This window comes from Ixodes scapularis, unplaced genomic scaffold (genome assembly GCF_016920785.2).
Source record: "Ixodes scapularis isolate PalLabHiFi unplaced genomic scaffold, ASM1692078v2 ptg000597l_1___fragment_1__unscaffolded, whole genome shotgun sequence".
Lineage (NCBI taxonomy): Eukaryota > Metazoa > Arthropoda > Arachnida > Ixodida > Ixodidae > Ixodes > Ixodes scapularis.
This window is the reverse complement of record NW_024610006.1, coordinates 4,309,097-4,322,051: the sequence shown is the minus strand read 5'-3', so window position 1 is coordinate 4,322,051 and position 12,955 is coordinate 4,309,097.

The window sequence follows — 12,955 nt, the reverse complement described above, 5'->3', positions numbered from 1 at the left end:
GTTATCTATCCTTATCCTACTGACTTTTTATCCTGTTTTCAAAGGTTAGCAAATGCTTCAAAGGCGATTTCAGGCACCGCGTTGTTGCGCATGCACTTTTAGGCAGACATTATCAAGTTTTGCTAACTTTTTCCTCTTCGCGCAAGTTCATACAGTTTTCAGTTAAGGCCCGTTCACACTCTTGCAACCGAGTGCGACCGAGAGAGACCAAACCGGTTTTTAAGCCTTTTGCGATCTCTTAGGACCAGCTCCGCTCAGTGCATCCGGTCCCAAGAAGTCTTTCTCGGTCGTACTCGGTTGCAAGAGTGTGAACGCGCCTTTAGGCTTTCGTTGCCTAGAGAGTAAACCACTCTCCCCCTCCCCCTCATACAGCATTTTGTCATGCCCCCCCCCCCCCCCCCCCCCTCCGAAACAAAATCCTGGCTACGTGCCTGGCCTTTACTACTGGCACTTCTATGTTTTCGAAAACAAACGGACGTTCCAAACTTCGTAAATGATATGAAGTGAAACTGTCACCTGCGCGTGATTTCACTTTTATGCAATGTTCGCGTCTTCCTTAAGAAGGAGCGCTCCTCGATTTTCATCTCCGATAGGAACTTTTCAAGAATCCAGATGGCGCGCGCGTCGAAGGCGTGAAAAGGCGCTCTCCCTCCGAGGCGAATGAGTGCGTAACGTATCTGGGTCTAGCAGCGAAATGAGAGCTCATGTTCTTAAGACTCCTCGGGAAAGAACGTAAACCACATTTTTGTTCGTTACAGTTGCATTTCCTTCAGTGTAGTCGAAACGCAACCAAAACGCCGCTAGTGACAGCCTTCACAGTGCTTCCGTGCCCCGAGAAACTTGCGGACGGCGCTTCACGTCTCCTTCGGTAGGGTGACGTAAATGACACGTGATGACGTCGCATTCGATGCTCGCAGCGGATTCGCGGGTTTGTGAGGCTCGTGCCGAGTCGCCCACGGCAGCGGCGGCGGCGGGCCGCGGCCGGCAGTTGCCCCGAGGGGCTAGAGGGGTGCGGAGTGGCGCGTGCGGTAGGTAAATGTTCGCGGGGAGTGACTTCTCCGGAGGATTCGGAGAACTCTGAACGCCGATATGTTGTCCGTCCGGCGGTGACGGCTGTTCGCGCACGACCGCTCTGTTGTGGTCGTTATTGGTTTAGAAGGCCTAGACTTTTCAGTCGCGATATGTCAGTCGGCTGGCCTTCCCTAAGAAAACCGAAATCAAGAGGTCAGAACTTTTTTTATGACGTCCCCATTCAGTTATGATTTCTGTCGCAAGTGATGTACATTTTCCCTTTATCAGAATGGTGCGATTGCCACGATCGATTGAGAATCACTTTGTGTACTTCAGGCTGGTGCGAACCACACACTGAATAAACGTATAGCTTCTATTGTAAACAGATTGCTTCCAGATTCGGATGTGTTCGAGGGACGAAGTACGTCGCTATCATTACCTAGTTTGAAATTTTCATGAAAGCTCGCAATTGTTACTTGGTGTCCTGCATTGAACATAATTATTGACTCTGCTTTTAACCAATCTGCTATTTATACGTTCTAGCGCAAGACTTGGTCGGCTCGGCAAACAGTCTTATCGACTCCAGTTTGTGACCGCCTCCAGTCCTTCAACTTGGGCGGACCCGTGCCTGAAGACTGCGCTAATCTGCAATCAAGGGACATGATGTTATCATTCTATGAGCAGGCCTTTGAAACATTAACTCGTCATCGTCTTCACTGTATTGGGGTTGTGGAGGAAGAACGAAGTCCCGCTACAGTATTCTGAGTGAGGAAAGGAACAAAATGCGTTCTTTCAATTGAGAACGTTTCCACTTGCGTCTATTTTCCAAATATAGACGAATTTCATAATTGCAATATTAAAATGCGACCACGCAATGTGAATAAAATCTCCTGGGTGCTTGTTTTGCACTTGACTGACCACCAGTTTTCGTTTCTACATTTCTTGTCGTGTCTCTATAGTCGTTCCTAAGTTTGGTTACTTCTCCTCCACTACTACCTCTTTTGTACTCGAAAAAGTAAATCTACAAAAATATGTTACGTGAAGGGTCCGATTTTCCTCTACCCACTAAAAGAAAGCATTAAAATGTGATGTTGCAAGCGTATTCTACATAAATAAAACGTAAAGAGGCCACCTAGCTTACTGATATTTGTGCGTCAAATATGCATGCAGTTCTGTTATGTTATGCCGCGGCAGTTTTCTCTAGGACGACTCTGTCTTCAGATAAGAACGGCCGACCGTGTCCGGTGACAGTTTTTAATTTTGACCAGAAAAATGCATCTTGCTGCCTCAATGCCCAGAAAAACGGAACCGGTCTTTGTTTTAGGGAAAAAAAAAAAACAAAGTTACCTTCAAGAAAACAAGTCAGAAACACCTGCTCAATCTGAAGCGTTATCTGTGGATTTAGCAAAATTGGCATTTCAGGCAGCTCTCCCCGAAAATGTGTTGTGGCTGCTGGCCCGTATCGGAATGGTTGACCCAAATTATTTATCACTACGTATCGACGTCGTTATTTTGAAATAAAAAAATCGCACAGACGACGGCACATTGAGCAAAACTGCCAAAGTTTTAACTTCTTTTTTTGTCCGCATTTATTCAAGCCCGTTTTCAAACTTTGCCAGCGTGTTGTCCTCTATTTTGCTATAAATATTGTCGTCCTGATTAGCAGGAAAAGTTGACGAGAAACGCTCAAATCGAGGCATTTTACTAAATATGCATACTTTTGCAAATCAATTAAAAAAAATGCTATCTTCGATATTTTAACTCTTCCAAAATAACGCCAATAGTATCTATGAGCATGATGTGCAAAAATATTATTGCATTGTTTCTGTGTCTTATACATACCCGTAGTTGACAAGTTCATAATTTTTACAGCCCGTAAGAGTGCTCCGGGGTGGTCAGATTGGCAGCGCAGGGGTGGGCGATAGTTTCTAAGTGATAATGTTTAGCAAGTTATTTTTTCTTCGTACGAGATTTAAAAAAAAAAGTACGCATGAGCCGGAGCAATCGAGAGACGCTAGCCTGTCGCACGCTTCGCAGGGTACGTTTTCGGTAGTCGGCGTGTAGCGTCTCTGTGTACGCCAAGCAAAGGAATCAACAGAAGTGGTTCCGATAGCAGATGTTTATTTCAGCGTGTAAGAGAATGGGGGCTGCCGAGAACAATGATCTTCGGCACGTAATCACAAAAGAAATATTATTGTGCTACAATAAATAGGACGTGAACGGGAAGGAATACACGAAGTTTCGGGCGGACGCCCATCTTCGTGTAAGAAACAAAAAATCGGTGAGTATAGCCCCCTTTTCTTGTGACGTATACGACCCTTTCTTTGTTTCTCGCCGTGTTTCGTATCTATCACTTGAAGAAGGACGTTCGCCCGAAACGTCGTATTTTCCTTCCCGTTCACGTTTTAGGCAGTGTAGCTGCATCTTTCGTCTTTTTGATTAATTGGTCACCCGGAGGATTACGTCACAAGAAAGGGTGCGTTGATTGAAGGAAAAGGAGGGGAGGCGAAACCATTAGAGGGCACAACCTCTTCGGTTGCCATATATTATTAGAGAAGATATTCACATGCGACGTCATGCATAGTGACAACCAAAAAAAGGGACTTGTAGCTGCGCTCCAATCAGTGATGACACCAGCCACGATTCCGCCCGCGCATACTATGGCCTTGGGAACATTCACGAGTGGCTTGGGGAGGTTGCTCCTTTCTACGCACATTTTATGTGGGTCAGTGACGGCGGAGCAAGCTACTTCAGGAATAGGCACCAACTTCATGAGCTCGCTAAGACCGAGTACCTGTCGGCCAAGTGGCTAGTTTCCGCTACTGGGCATACCAAGAACGCCTGCGATGGGATTGGAGGCCTCGTCAAGCACCATGATGCAACTGTTTACAACCTTCGAGGGCCGGCTACATCAGATATGAAATGTGCGTCAGATATGGTGGACGTCCTCAGCACCAAATTACCCAACGTGGCATTGATTAGCAAGGGCTGACTTTTAGGAGTTCAGTTGAAATGAAAACAACAGCCTGGGATTCCCTCCATCCCGTGCCTGGAATTCAATCCTGGCACTGCTGACAGTGTATAGATGCGTCAACTCACTGCGACACGAATTGCTCGTAGCACGAACGATAGCGTCTACAAGCAAGCCACTCGGACAATAAAGGCTCGATTCCACCCAGGCCTGCTGGCAGGCTAGTGCGAAGCGGCTACAATGCGTCTAAGACAAAAATGTGATGAAAAGGGAGCATAAAAAGTCTCAAACAAACGAACTGTCCAGCTCGCTTGCACCTTTGCATTTAATTGCATTATAAACAAACGAAAATCTTTCTTCCTCTTTTTTTTTTTTTTGCGGTGTGCGGTTCACCACGGCCGAGGCTCTATTGCCGCGCGAAGGTGCCCCCGTTGTGCGGCGCCCTATCCTCAATATCGTGTTAGAGCCCTATATACTGTTACCTAAACGCCTGTTATCGGAGCCGCACCGATCGTTTCCCCTACGTGGCGTGCGCAGAGACGCTACACGCCCGCCATAGAAAGCGGGCCCTGCGAAGCGTGCGACAGGCTAGCGTCTCGCGATTGCTCCAGCTTCTGCGCATTTTTTTGACTCTTGTACTAATAGTAAGGACAAAAAAAATGAAAGCCGCTTACAACTCCCTGTAACGCCGAATTAGAGCGCAGTTCTTGAGGAGGAGGAGGGAAGGGCACTGGGGGGGGTTAAACTAACCAGGGGGGGGGGTCACGTTACCTTGGGGGTCACGTGACCCCCAATGCCGATGATGTCATCACTGACGTCACTGATGACGTCATCAGTGACGATGACGATGCGGGTACCGATGACGTCATTAGTGACGTCACTGATGACTTCACCAGTGATGATGACGATGACGATGCGAATGTCGGTGACGTCATCAGTGACGTCGCTGATGACGTCATCAGTGATGATGACGATGACGATGCGGATGCCGGTGACGGCATCAGTGACGTCACTGATGACGTCATCAGTGATGATGACGATGACAATGCGGATGTCGGTGACGTCATCAGTGATGATGACGATGACGATGTGGATGCCGGTGACGTCATCAGTGATGATGACGATGACGATGTGGATGCCGGTGACGTCATCAGTGATGATGACGATGACGATGTGGATGCCGGTGACGTCATCAGTGATGATGACGATGACGAAGCGGATGCCGGTGACGTCATCAGTGATGATGACGATGACGATGTGGATGCCGGTGACGTCATCAGTGATGATGACGATGACGATGTGGATGCCGGTGACGTCATCAGTGATGATGACGATGACGATGCGGATGCCGGTGACGTCATCAGTGATGACGATGACGATGTGGATGCCGGTGACGTCATCAGTGATGATGACGATGACGATGTGGATGCCGGTGACGTCATCAGTGATGATGACGATGACGATGTGGATGCCGGTGACGTCATCAGTGACGATGACGTCATCGGGGGGTCACGCGACATCGGCGGGGGTCACGTGACCTCGAGGAGGGGGCCACGTGACCTCAGGGGAGTCACGTGACTTCGGGGGAGTCACGTGACTTCGGGGGGTCACGTGACCCCCCACGAGGTCACGTGACCTTGGTGGGGGGCTCGCGCGGTGCATTATGGGACATTTCCCATGATGCACCGCGCGGTTACGCCGACGCCGACGTCGACGCCGACGGCGACGCCGACGCCGACGGCGACGCCGCTCAAGCCGGAAACGGGCCCCTAAGAGCTGCGCTCTAAAAAAGACGTATCAAGAATCATCACTTCAAAAGTACCCTCCACCTCTGTGCTGTCAATCTGACCACCCGGGAGAAGTTTTACGCTGTGTAAAAATAATGAAATTGTCAAATAGGCGTACGCACAGGCCTCATTCATGGCAACCGCGGTAGCCTCCATTTGGCCAGATTTTCTTGCTTTGTAACTTTAAAGACACAAATAATGCAACATATTTTTGCACATCCTGTTAGTACTTATCACTGGCGCTAACTTGAAAGAGTTTGAAAAAATCGAAGATGGCCTTTCTTTTTAAATTGATTTTCAAAATTATGCACATTTACGGAAATGCCTTTATTTGAGCGTTTTTCGTGAACTTTTCCCGCTAACAAGGACAACAATACTTGTCACGAAGATTAGCCAAATAGAGGATAACACGCTGACAAAGTTTGAAAATCCTGGCTGGAATAAATGCGGAGAAAAAAAGATAAAACTTGAGCTGTACGGCTTATTGTGCAGTCGTCTGTGCGATTTTTTATTTCAAAATAACGACGTCGATACTTCGTGATAAATAATTTGGGTCAATCATTCCCATACTTACTTTGTCGGTAAATATTTCTGGACCAGTAGTCACAACACATTTTGGGGGAAAGTTGCTTGAAATGCCAATGTTGCGAAATCCGCAAACAACGCTTCAGATTGACCAGGTGTTTCTGACTTATTTTTCTTGGAGGCAACCCCGCCCCCCCCCCCCCCCTAAAGAAAAAAAAAAGAAAACAACAACAACAACGACCGGTTCCGTTTTCCTGGGCATTGTGGCAGCAAGATGCATTTTTCTAGTCAGAATTAAAAATGGTCACCGGATATTGTCGACCGTTCTTATTTGAAACACCAGATGCACCTTCCGAATTGTGCAAAGTATATCAAAGCGCGTAGATTAAACAAAATAAATAATGTCTTCGTTGTTTGCTATAATTGTTCACGAGGCCTATTATTGCACTTTTTTTTTTAATGTGTAGCAATGTGTTCGAAGAAAGTGTGATTTTGTTTTTGTTGGTGAATGTGATTTGTGCTGACATACATGATGATAAGCTACGATATTGAACTGCGGAAATGAAAAAATAATTCTTCTTATTGCACAAAAACTCCCTTCGCGAGATTATGAATTTCCCGAACAAATTACACTTGGGGAATTAAATCCCCATGTATCGATTTAAGTTACCTGTGGACAAACGAGTTTTTTTTTTTTTTTTTTTTTATTTAGCACGACATACTTTTATCTAATTTTCCGGCATTTATACGTTCGGCATTAGTCATTTGATTACTTGGTGTTTTGAAGTTCACGCCTCTGTATTGTTCCAAACTAACATCCGCAAGGTAGCTCGTAAAGTAAAAAAAAAAATAGCAAAACACACCTAAAATGCCTTCCGAAGTCATTATCTTGTGTAAGTACAAGGACGTTTTGTAAATTTTGGGGGTAAACCTAGGGAGATACAGGTTATCAGTTTGACATAATGTCAGTGTTAGTGTTATCCGATTACCTCATCTTGCGAGACGTTTACTTTTAGAATCTCAATAATTGGCATACTTTTCTAGCAGCACACGCAGGACACGCACACCTCAAAAAAGCGAAAGCAAATGTAAAAAAAAAAAAAAAAAAAAAAAAAAAAAAACGCGGCACGGGTTATCTGCACTGTGTCGCCCGTTGGCGAAGACAGAACGCCAACAGTCCAAATGGACTCAGATGTGCGTATTTTGATGCCGCTCTTACCTCCGCGGATTCCCGTTTTGTCCCGGAGGCATGCGGTTTAGAAAAGCTCCTTTTAGGGAACGCCGTTTTATCGATATCAGTTTATCCAATCGCAGTTTAGAGAAAATGACGGCAGCCGGGGTGCCGTTTCCGATACCCCCCTGGTTCATTAGCCTAGATTGCCGAACCCTTGGCGGTGAACTATTGGTAGTGCACGCTCAAGCTTGAGGTTATAATAAATTTTCCCCCAGCGACAGTGAGGGGCGACCGCGCCAAGCGCGGTCTGATTGGAAGCCTAGCTTGTAGTGGTCCAAAAATATCGATAGTACTATCGATAGTATCGATAGTCGCCAGAAATTTGACCATCGATAGTAAAAGAAACTATCGATAGTACTATCGATAGTCGTCTATCGAAAAACTATCGATAGTCGACTATCGAAAATCTATGGATAGTACTATCGATACTCGACGATCGGAAAATTGTTGTTCAGCGACTATCAGAAAACTATCGATAGTCGACTATCGTAAACCTATCGATAGTACTGTCGACAGTTTACTATCGATAGCTATGCGACATTAGTAGTGTGCGTCGCTCCCTCGTCTCTTTTTCTCGCTTTATTTTTTATTTTATTTTTTTTTTTTTCAAATGGGACACTAACTAGCCCAAGCAATTACCGTCTCAACTTCGGTTCAGCTTTCAGTGATGACGAAGACGGGAGTTTGGCCGAAGAGAGGAGGAAGGGGAAGCGAGAGGCGGTGCGGCAACTGTGTTCGCTCTAGTAGTGCAAAACAATCGATAGTACTATCGATAGTCACCAGAAAACTGAGTATCGATAGTAAAAAAGGAATCGATAGTACTATCGAAAAACTCTCGATAGTTGACTGTCGAAAAACTATCGAGAGTACTATCGACAGTCGACTATCGAAAAACTGTCGATAGTACTACCGATAGTCTACTATCGATAGTTCTGCGACACTATCGATAGTTTTGGAAAAACTATCGATAGTATCGATAGTCAATTTATCGATAGTTTTGCATTACTACTAGCTTGCCGCCGCCTAGAAACAGCAGTTCTCATACGGAGGCCTCGATAAAACGTGCACCTCTCGCTAAACCGTGCTTCGATAAACCGTACCCCTTTCGCTAAGATGAGCCTCGATATAACGGCGTTCGATCCGCCGTAGCAAAGACGCTTTGTCGCTGTTAGTACAAAACCTACCGCTTTCGCGTAGCAGAATATTTTATTTCACTTTTTTTTTCTGTCAACTGGTTTACTTGATCGGTTCATTGAGTGTGAAGTCTTGCGAGTCTGTAAGTTGCCAAGCCCATTCATTTGCGGGTGCAAATGCCGCCGCCGCGATCGGCAGGTTACGCGAATTTGGTTTCGCCTGCCTCCCCTCCAACTTGGGGTGAACTCGTCCGTCCGGGGCCCGCTCTTCGACAGAGACGTCTGCGCTCAAGTTCAACCAGTTCAACTTCAAAGCCTGCTGCCTCCTTTTTCTCGGTTGGAGACGCGCGCGTCTGTCTCCTTTTCTTTCCCTTCACTTTCAGTGCCCGCAAAGTCCGTCTGGACGAAGCTGGCGGCACCGGGCAGCGTTGGGCCGCGTGCACAAAGTAAAAACGAAAGGAAAGACCTCGCTCGCAGTTTGCACGGGTTCTGGCTCTTTCGTTTGTTTTGGGTTAGTTTTCGTTTGGTGTTAGTTTTCACGGTGGCACTCTGCAGCATTGTTGAATGCTAGATATCAAAACAAGTAAAACACGTACAAATAAGCGCTCCGCCACAATTTTCTTCTCCGGTGAAGACCATCTGCACGTTCCGTAAAAATGACTTTAGGAGCTACTTTTCGGTAGTCTAGTTTCGGTAGCCTGCACTTCAAGCACGGACTGCATGTTTGAGGCAAAAATAAGTCTAGCTAGCTGTTTCTCACTCAGCCGATCCTGGGTCTTTATTCAGTTCCTTGTGTGCGCTTGTGGTGTATTGCTTTCAAAAAACGTGCTCTAGCGTTCGACCTTGGTATACAAAGAAGTGAGATTTAGAAGATTTCACTGAGGTCCGGACGAAGTTGAAAGGCGCAATCTTCGGGAGCAGCCCAGTGAAATGGCTTTGCCGCGCTTTTTAGATGAGTGCATACAAGTGTGCAGCTTTAGCTTCTCGGGAGCGACGGTGCAGGCTCTCAAGGAGAACATTGACGGGTTGCCTCTCAAGAAGTTCAATTTTGCGGTAGTCTACGCAGGCGGAAACAACCTGCAAAATGGCGACAGGGGGCCAGCCTCGGTCAAAGAAGAAGAGCTTACAACACCCCAGCATGGTTGTAAGCTATGGAGAAAAATGTGCTGATTTTCGGAGAAGTGGGGTTTAGGGAAGCTCGTTTTAGCGAACACCGTTTTCGCGACAACAGCAGATCGGATCGCCGTTTAGAGAAAATGGCGACCGCCCGCATGCTAACCAACCTTTGGCGATCCACGCTCGAACTTATATTAAACTTTTCCCGAGCGACAGCGAGGGGTGCCCGCACAAAGCGCGGTCTGTTTGGAAGCCTAGCTTGCCGCCGCCTACAAACAGCATTTCTCAAACGGAGGCCTCGATAAAATGTATCCATTTTCGCTAAACCGTGCTTCGATATACCGCACCCCTTTCGTTGAAACGAACCTGGATAAAACCGCGTTCGATAACCGTAATAAACCCGTCTTTTTTTTCTTTTTGACACCTTCAATAGTCGTTTGAAGCAAACATCAAAGTTTGTTGTGCAACACGAAAATCATGCAACTATCTCAAGGTCTTGTTATTTTAGTTTTATACTAGATCCCAAAGAAAAACATGACGTATCTACATCTTTTGGCTAAATTTTATATTTTCGTGTTCTTTCTACCGAGAAATGCGATCACATATTTTCCGATAATTCAATAAGTGTGCGCGTTTTTGCAAAGCACAGCTAGCATCTGGACTTTGCTTTTCGGGACCTGCTCCTATGGCTCAGGCAAAGAGTACATTTTGTGTTCTGTTACAAGCTCATACCGCAACTCCGAAAGAAGGCAGTTGAGCCCGAAGTACGGTTATTCAACAAGGCACTGCCACGTGCAATAGAGTGCACAAAGGAGCGGATCTTGGTCGTCTTGAATGTGGACGTAAGTTTGTATCTTTCTGAGTTGCCCTTTCCCATAAAATCGCTCGTCTCTTGCAAACGCAAGGTCCTTAGATGTTCTAAGAAGCTAATTAGAAGAGGACAACTATCATATGGCATACTAACTCTATCATATGACCTACCATAACACTATTGAGAGGAGTTTACGCGTAATTTTGTTCAGTCTAACGAAATTACTCCTACTTTTTGACGCATTACATTCTAGAGCATAGCGGCATTGATTTTCGCAAATGGGAAAGTACATTTGCACGAGCCAGGAGAAGCAGGAAAAATATTTTGATAATCTTAGTGACTTATTTGGGTCCTCAACATTCGTATTATTACAGCGCTGAAAATAAAAGCCACGAACACAAGAACTTTCGTTCTGCCTCGGACAGCGCGCACCTCGATAGAAATTTAATGGGACCCGGAATAGGGGTAGTCACACATCGTTCTGCCTTTCTATTTTTCCTTTATTAGACCTAATACAGATGTTTTTTAACAACAGCAACAAACAAGTATGTTATGCCGGTCTACCTGCCGGCTACCATGAAAGTGTCCTCTCCTCACTCGCTTATCCCCCAATGTACTGCCTTTTATTTCGCCTATTGTAGGGACAAAGGCTGGCGCGTGCGCTAAAACCGGAAGCCGTGACTAATTTGCTTCCACGCGGTTTAAAGTTCCGTTGCAGCAATTTTAAGTTCGAATTTCGGGCACTTTGCACAACCATACTGACACAAGTGTCACGCAAGTATCTCATGCGCAACGCCATGAGCTACAAGTTTAATTGTCGCTGCGTAATTACGTGACCCCACGCAACAAGGTCACGTGATCATGCGACCACCATAGGCGCGCTATTCGCAGTTTGGTCACGTGGTGGGCGGGATCCAACTGACCATGTTCACATGACCCCCACGGGACATGGTCACGTGGTCATGTGACCACCAGAGGTGCGTTTTTTCCAGCGTGGTCACGTGGTGCACAGGACCCCACGGACAATTGCCCACCGATCACTTATTAGAGCACGACGAGCACGAATACGCAAGGTCTGTGGAGGGTTGCCACACGCTTTCCGCCCATAATGAACTTCAAGTATTCATTCAGAAAGTATTCGGTGAAAGTAGCAAAATCGTTGCATGGCCCCTCTAATGAAACAGCATTAACCATGATCATAATAAGCCGTTCAATCTTGCGGTACTCTGAGTTGAATAGGCCTGCTCTGTCCAAATACATCCACTACGTGTCTCTTCGTTTTCAGCACAAATTTCTCGACCCAGGGCCGGGCTTAGAGCAGCAAGCGCCCTGGGCAAACTGCAGGCGTGGCGCCCCCCCCCCCCCCTTACACACACGTATACTATTCTCGCACCAAACATCATGTTGTAAGCAAACATGCCACAGTGACCCAGCGCGAATGGTCGCGATTTTGTCGTTGTCAGTGGAAAACCGCGTCCTAAAAACGAACGACGTCCTCGAGCATTGTGAGCTTTGTCGGCACCGTGTTCAAAGTTCAAGAATCATTTATTTCTTAGATTAACCAAACTTCAGCTGTGGGTCTCCCATAGCAAGCTAACGTCTAAGGGACAGAGAAAACAAAAGCACAAGTTAACCATGTCAAATGCCGTAGAAGGCAAACTTCCGAACCTTCAACAACGCAAATTGGGCTACGTCTTGCGACATATCCAGGCTAGACGCTATCTTGTTTTCAATGGACGAAATTGCCAATGACGATATCCTGTCATCTGCCATGGTTGATCTTAGGTATGTCTTAATAAGCTTTAATTTTAGAAACTCCTCTCAGCGGTGGCCATTGACATTGGCAAAGGGAGGAGGATTCTCAATGACACCCACGTATGAGGGAATTTGTCACATAGATGGTTGTCCAGAATGAACTGGAGGACGTCCTGGCGAGCACTGCATCCAGTGGGCAGCAGGCTGCATAGTTAGATCAGCTCCTCGCAGAGATCTGTACCGTCGATGTCTGCACTTTCTAGGTGTCTCAGACTCTGAGTGCATGCATGGTCAAGGCATTGGCAAAGTTTAAGACATTCCGCTTTGTCGGGAAGTCCGGTGAGGCCGTAAAGGAACCCCCAGAAGCTCACGTGCTGCTCCATCCGCGTGAAGCGTTCTTCAATCGACATCTCACGGTGTGAATCATCTCGTAGAAGAACTCTCGCTTGAATTTTGTCTCGACATCATCAACCTCGTCCTGGCACTCATAACAGAACTGGCGCTTTTTCCGCCGCAGTCGAGGGGCCGGTTTCGTCGCACTGTCAATACCCATGCTCTCGGGAAGACCGTTCGCAGTTGCCAGTTGCAGTACCCGACATCGCGATAATTGTC